Genomic DNA, 7680 nt, shown 5'->3' on the forward strand with positions numbered 1-7680 from the left:
ATATATATATATATATATATATATATATATATATATATATATATATATATATATATATATATATATATATATATATATATATATATATATATATATATATATATATATATATATATTCTGGGTCGTGGTGAAATTCTGAGACGATCTGAGCATGTCCGTCCGTCTGTTGAAATCACGCTAACTTCCGAACGAAACAAGCTATCGACTTGAAACTTGGCACAAGTAGTTGTTATTAATGTAGGTCGGATGGTATTGCAAATGAGCCATATCGGTCCACTTTTACGTATAGCCCCCATATAAACGGACCCCCAAATTTGGCTTGCCGATCCTCTAAGAGAAGCAAATTTCATCCGATCCGGCTGAAACTTGGTACATGGTGTTAGTATATGGTTTCTAACATTCATGCAAAAATTGGTCCACATCGGTCCATAATTATATATAGCCCCCATATAAAACGATCCCACCATTTGGCTTGCCGAGCCTCTAAGAGAAGCAAATTTCATCCGATCCGGCTGAAATTTTGTACATTGTGTTGGTATATGGTCTCTAACAACCATGCAAAAATTGGTCGAAATCGGTCAATAATTAAATATAGCCCCCATATAAACCGATCCCCCGATTTGGCTTGCCGAGCCTCTAAGAGAAGCAAATTTCATTCGATCCGGCTGAAATTTGGTACACGGTGTTGGTATATGGTCTCTAACAACCATGCAAAAATTGGTCCACATCGGTCCATAATTATATATGGCCCCCATATAAACCGATCACCAGATTTGACCTCCGGACCCTCTTGGCAAGGCCGTAGCCAGGATTTTAATTTGGGGGGGGTTCAACTTAAAAAAAATATTCATATAATCTCATGTGTAGAAAATTTTATTTATGCATAGGTATGTATACAATATTTTTATAATATTAAATTGAGCAAAATTTTATTTTTATAGAAAATTTTGTCAAAATTGAAAATTTTGTAAAAATTTTATTTCTATAGGAAATTTTTGCAAAATTTTATTTCTATAGAAAACATTTTGCAAAATTTTTTTTTCTATAGAATTTTTTTGCAAAATTTTATTTCTATAGGAAATTTTTGCAAAATTTTATTTATATAGAAAATTTTTGCAAAATTTTATTTTCTTTAAAATTCAGTCTCTTGAAAATAATCTTCCAGTGAATTTTTTGTTGAAATTTAGCAAAAAGTATCTTTCCGCTCAAGAAATACCTTTATTGTACTTTCCTAACAAGTGTATTTTCCATCCCTGAGTAACTGGCAATGTGACCAAAATTTTTAAAAGAATATGCACGTTTGGAAATATCTCTTTATTACACTGTCCAAGTGTTTCCATCGCTGAATTCATTTACACATGTGTGTTTGGCTGTTTCGTTGTTATTGCTATGGCCAAACAAAGCGAGTCGTGTTCACAAAAAGAACAACAAACACACATAAAAAGCAGAAAGACATTTTCCAAAAATGAAATTTGTGGTGCGAGAACAAACACAATTTGTTTTTTTTTCGACCGTCGTTTGACGGACTTTTCAACTAGTATTCTATGATTTGTGCAAGTTTTATAGGTAAGCGGTTTTCAAAATAAAACCTCAAGCTTTTCTTCAACATCTTCGATAAGATTTTTCTATGCAGTTAAAAATATATTTTTATTTATATAAAAATATTCATTCATTTCGGGGGGGTTTGATCCCCCTCATCTCCCCCTGAATACGGCCTTGCCTCTTGGAAGACCAAAATTCATCTGATTCAGTTAAAATTTGGTACGTGGTTTTAATATATGGCCCCAAAACACCCACGCAAAAATTGATCGAAATCGGTCCATAATTATATATAGGCCCCATATAAACCGATCCCCAGATTTGATCTCCGGAGCCCCTTGGAAGAGCAAAATTCATCCGATTCGGTTGAAATTTGGTACGTGATGTTAGTATATGGTATCCAACAACCATGCAGGAATTGGTTCATATCAGTCCATATGTATATATTGCTCCCATATAAACCGATCCCCAGATTTGACCTCCGGTGCCTTTTGGAGAAGCAAAATTCATCCGATCTGGTTGAAATTTGGTACGAGGTGGTAGTATATGATATTTAACAACCATGCCAAAAGTGCTCCATATCAGTCCATAATCATATATAGCCCCCATATAAACCGATCCCGAGATTTGGTTTTGGAGCCTCTTGGAGGAGCAAATTTCATTCGAGTCAGTTGAAATTTGGTACATTGTGCTAGTATATGGCCGTTAACAACCATGCCTAACTAGGTCCATATCGGTCTATAGTTATATATAGCCCTCAGATAAATCGATCCCCAATCACACAAAAATTGGTCCATATCAAGTTCATAATTGTATATAGCCCCCATATAAGCGACCCCCATATTTCCATTTTGGGTCCCTACGTACCGTGCAAAAGTCCATATCGATTCGTAATTATTTGTAGACTTACCTACACATACCTTTTTAGTCTAACATATACCACGTATGGACTAACTCACAATTTAGAAAGCGATGTTAATAACACGCAGAGAAGGAATATGATCACCTCAACCATGTTTCAAGAGCAAAATGTTATTTTTGGATGGTAACCATGTAACATGTTTATGGCAAAAATATTATTTTCTCGCCAAAAATAATATGCTTGCCGAAATCAGACACATAATCTCCAAGAAAATAACATGGTTGCGACAAACATGTTACATGGTCACCATTCAAAAATAACATTTTGCTCTTGAAACATGGTTGAGGTGATCGTATTCCTTCTCTGCACGCTCACAAAAAATCGCTTCTGTAACATATACTCCCAAACATATTTTGCTTCAAGCATATATATTTTTGGGTATTGCCCAAACATTTATATGTTTGATCTCTACCAATATATAATATGTTTGAAAGCATATTGGTCTAAACAATATATGTTTGGGTAGTCTAAGTTCCAAACATTTTGTATTTTTGCATCCAAATTCAATAATGTTGTCTTCCAAAAAACAATATGTTATTATGTGACCATATAATATGTTTGGAAGCATTTTGCACCCAAAAATATTATATGCTTAAAAAAAATTCTCCCAAACAATATTGTGCTCAAAATTTTACTTATTTATTTATATATTTACAATCATAATGAATTATGAAAATAAACAGGTAATATAGGTGCTAACAACATAGGTTTTCGACCTGAATGCTCAAAATTTTGTTTCTGCCCAATTGTATATTTCCCGACATCTTTCTCACTTCCACGAGATTTTTTAGTTCTTAGCACCTTTTTCTGTAATACAAACATTGTAGAAGAAATTATTCAATTTTATGATTTTTTTATACCCTCCACCATAGGATGGGGGTATATTAACTTTGTCATTCCGTTTGTAACACATCGAAATATTGCTCTAAGACCCCATAAAGTATATATATTCTGGGTCGTGGTGAAATTCTGAGTCGATCTAAGCATGTCCGTCCGTCCGTCCGTCTGTCCGTCCGTCCGTCTGTCCGTCTGTCCGGCTGTCCGTCCGTCTGTGGAAATCACGCTAACTTCCGAACGAAACAAGCTATCGACTTGAAACTTGGCACAAGTAGTTGTTATTGATGTAGGTCGGATGGTATTGCAAATGGGCCATATCGGACCACGTTTACGTATAGCCCCCATATAAACCGATCCCCAAATTTGGCTTGGGGAGCCTCCCGGAGCAGCAAAATTAATCCGATCCGGTTGAAATTTGGTACGTGGTCTAAGTATACGGTCTCTAACAACCATGCAAAAATTGGTCCATATCGGTCCATAATTATATATAGCCCCCATATAAACCGATCCCCAGATTTGACCTCCGGAGCCTCTTGGAGGGGCAAAATTCATCCGATACGATTGAAATTTGGTACCTGATGTTAGTATATGGTATCTAACAACCATGCAAAAATTGGTCCATATCGGTCCATAATTATATATAGCCCCCATATAAACCGATCCCCAGATTTGACCTCCGGAGACTTTTGGAGGGGCAAAATTCATCCAATCCGGTTGAAATTTGTTACCTGATGTTAGTATACGGCCTCTAATAACCATGCAAAAATTGGTCCATATCGGTCCATAATTATATATAGCTCCCATATAAACCGATCCCCAGATTTGACCACCGGAGCCTCTTGGAGGAGCAAAATTCATCCGATCCGGTTGAAATTTAGTACGTGGTCTTAGTATACGGGTTTTAACAACCATGCAAAAATTGGTCCATATCGGTCCATAATTATATATAGCTCCCATATAAACCGATCCCAGATTTGACCTCCGGAGCCTCTTGGAGGGGCAAAATTCATCCGATCCGGTTGAAATTTGGTACCTGATGTTAGTTTACGGCCTCTAATAACCATGCAAAAATTGGTCCATATCGGTCCATAATTATATATAGCCCCCATATAAACCGATCCCCAGATTTGACCTCCGGAGCCTCTTGGAAGAGCAAAATTCATCCGATCCAGTTGAAATTTGGTACATGGTGTTAGTATATGGTCTCTAACAACCATGCAAAAATTGGTCCATATCGGTCCATAATTATATATAGTTCCCATATAAACCGTCCCCAGATTTGACGTCCGGAACCTCTTGGAGGAGCAAAAGTCATCCGATACGGTTGAAATTTGGTACATTTTGTCAATATATGGCCTCTAACAGCCATGTAAAAATTGGTCCATATCGGTCTTTAGTTATATATATCCGATGACTTATTACACAAAAATTGGTCCATATCGCCAAAAATAATCTACCAAAACTTTATTTCCATAGAAAATTTTGTCAAATTTTATTACTGTAGAAAGTTTTGTCAAAATTTCATTTCTATAGAAAGTTTTGTCAAAAGTTTATTTCTATACAAATGTTTGTCAAAATTTTATTTCCATAGAAAATTTTGTCAAAATTTTATTTCTATAGAAAATTTTGTAATCTACCAAAACTTTATTTTCATAGAAAATTTTGTCAAATTTTATTACTATAGAAAGTTTTGTTAAAATTTCATTTCTATAGAAAGTTTTTCATTTCTATAGAAAAGTTTATTCTATAGAAATGTTTGTCAAAATTTTATTTCTATAGAAAATTTTGTAAAAAATTTATTTCTGTAGAAAATTTTGTCAACATTTTATTTCTATAGAAATTTTTGTCAAAATTGTATTGCTATAGAAAATTTTGTCAACATTTTACTTCCATAGAAAATTTTGTCAACATTTTATTTCTATAGAATATTTTGTCAAGTTTTTATTTCTATAGAAAATTTTGTCAAATTTTTATTTCTATTGAAAATTTTGTCAAAATTTTATTTCTATAGAAAATTTTGTCAAGGTTTCATTTCTATAGAAAATTTTGTCAAAATTTTATTTCTATAGAAAATTTTGTCAAACTAGATTATATACGTATTTAATCGGCCTTTTTTTGTTTAATATATACCCCGTATGGGCTAACTTACAATTTAGAAGACAGTGTTAAAAAGTTTTACGATACCTTGCCATCGGCAAGTGTTATCGCAACCCAAGTAATTCGATTGTGGATGACAGCCTTTAGTAGAAGTTCCTACGCAATCCATGGTGGAGGGTACATAAGATTCGGCCTGGCCGAACTTACGGCCGTATATACTTGTTTTATTTTAATTTTACCTTTTGCCGGACGGGGATTCGAACAGCGGACCACACAGTTTGTAAGGATCAAAGAAGCAGCTGATCAATTGCCCAAGGAAAAATAAAATGTTAATTTTGTAATAACAAGCAACAACCACCAACTTAATTCAATATCGCTCCCTGTTAAATAGCGCTCCAAGCTACTAAACACATATATGTTTATAGGCTATTTCTAAATTAATATATGTTTGCATTCAAGCATATTATATTTACAAACATTTTATGTCCCAAACATAATATGTTCTAACATATTAACATATATGTCCCAAACATGTTATGCTAGTTTATGAACATTATATGCTTGCACTCAAAAATATTGTGTTTAAAAATTTGTGTTCCAAACATATAATGTTTATAGCCAAACATATGAAAAACAGTCTTTTTCAACCGTGTGGGTGAAGTTTTAAGATACCACAACCCAATTAATTCGATTGTGGATGACAGTCTTTCGTAGAAGTTTCTACGCTATCCATGGTGGAGGGTACATAAGATTCGGCCTGGCCGAACTTACGGCCATGTGTACTTGTTTTATTTACAATCTCACAAAAGTATTGTGATATACTGCACTCCGAATTTTAAATTATTCGTGATGGAATGAGAGCCCATTTACATTTAAATGTGAAATCTTTTATTTCTCATACCATTGCTCGTTACTATGATACGGGCTGTGTTACATTGCGTCCAAGAAGCGAGCGCAAAAAATACGATAACAACACCAGAAATTTCGGATGAAAAGTGCAGGCAAGATTTGATCGAAATGCACGACGAGGTGGTACTGCTCGTGAACTGAACGTATCGCGAGAACAGATGCAACGCATTTTGAAAAATGAGCTTCGACTAAAGCCATTGAAGTTGCAAAAGTGCAAGAGCATCGATGCACAAAAAGGTTAGACTGGAAAGAGCCAAGAAGTTATATCGCTTAAACGAAAATGGTCAGTGGAAAATGTGCACCCTCAATTGGCCACCAGAACTCAAACCCCCGCCTATAGTAATGGTGGGAACGGTAGGCAGCCACCATGATGAAATGGATAACATACCCGTCTTGCATACAAATCTCACTTTCAACCAAACTCAAAAAAGTTTTTCATTGGATTATCGCTTTCAGTAATGCTGGTGATATTTCTTAGTGTTTAATAACATTGCTAAGTGGTTTCATCGAAATGAGAGACACCGTTCGGACTCGAATATGGTCGAGAAATGTCCCAAAGGTCTCAAAGTATTGAAGCCTGTGCATACAAACTTTTCGGTCATAGATATTCGAACAGGACTCAGCACCGTTGGCCTTTTGCGCCTAGGGCATTTTGGTGAGTAAGGCTGGCACTAAAAAATACCAAAATATCGATCATCTCAAAACAGCTGGGAATGTGCTAAAATACAGCACCCTGGATGGATTTGCTGGAAGTGTGAAAGCCATAAGCCGTGTCAAAGATAGGTAATTCGAACAGATCTAAAATGTTTCTAAAATTTGACGTTATTTCTTGCTTTGGAACATTACAATTTCTTCTATTTTGTTGCATTACATATGGCCCACCCTTTAGAATACCTTTTATAAATCATAGATTTCTTTCTAAAGGATTTCTTTAGTAATATACGAATATAAAAAACCTATTTTAGTTGACAAGTTCATTTATGTTCAAGTTCAATGTTAAACGCCTACCAATGAAGTCAAATCTCACAAATGAAACTAAAAAATATCAAATTAGCCAATTAGCAAATGGATCAATCATATAACTGCTTTTTATAAACTTTTTTTTTATATAAACTTTTTGTATTACTATTATTTGCTAACTTCCATAGAAAACGTGTTTACAATAAATAATCTTGTTTTATATTTAAGGTCAATTTCAAAGACTAACAATGATAGACTATATCTGTTGTTCACAAAATAATAGAGACAAGGACTTGGTTAGATTTTGAATTATTTTATAAAGTGTATATAAATCAAAAAAGTGACATAGTTCACCATCATTCAATTCAAGTACTATTTAGTTACAACATTCAAAAAAATCCATTTCAAATAACAAA

This window comes from Haematobia irritans, chromosome 4 (genome assembly GCF_050003625.1).
Source record: "Haematobia irritans isolate KBUSLIRL chromosome 4, ASM5000362v1, whole genome shotgun sequence".
Taxonomy (NCBI): Eukaryota; Metazoa; Arthropoda; class Insecta; order Diptera; family Muscidae; genus Haematobia; species Haematobia irritans.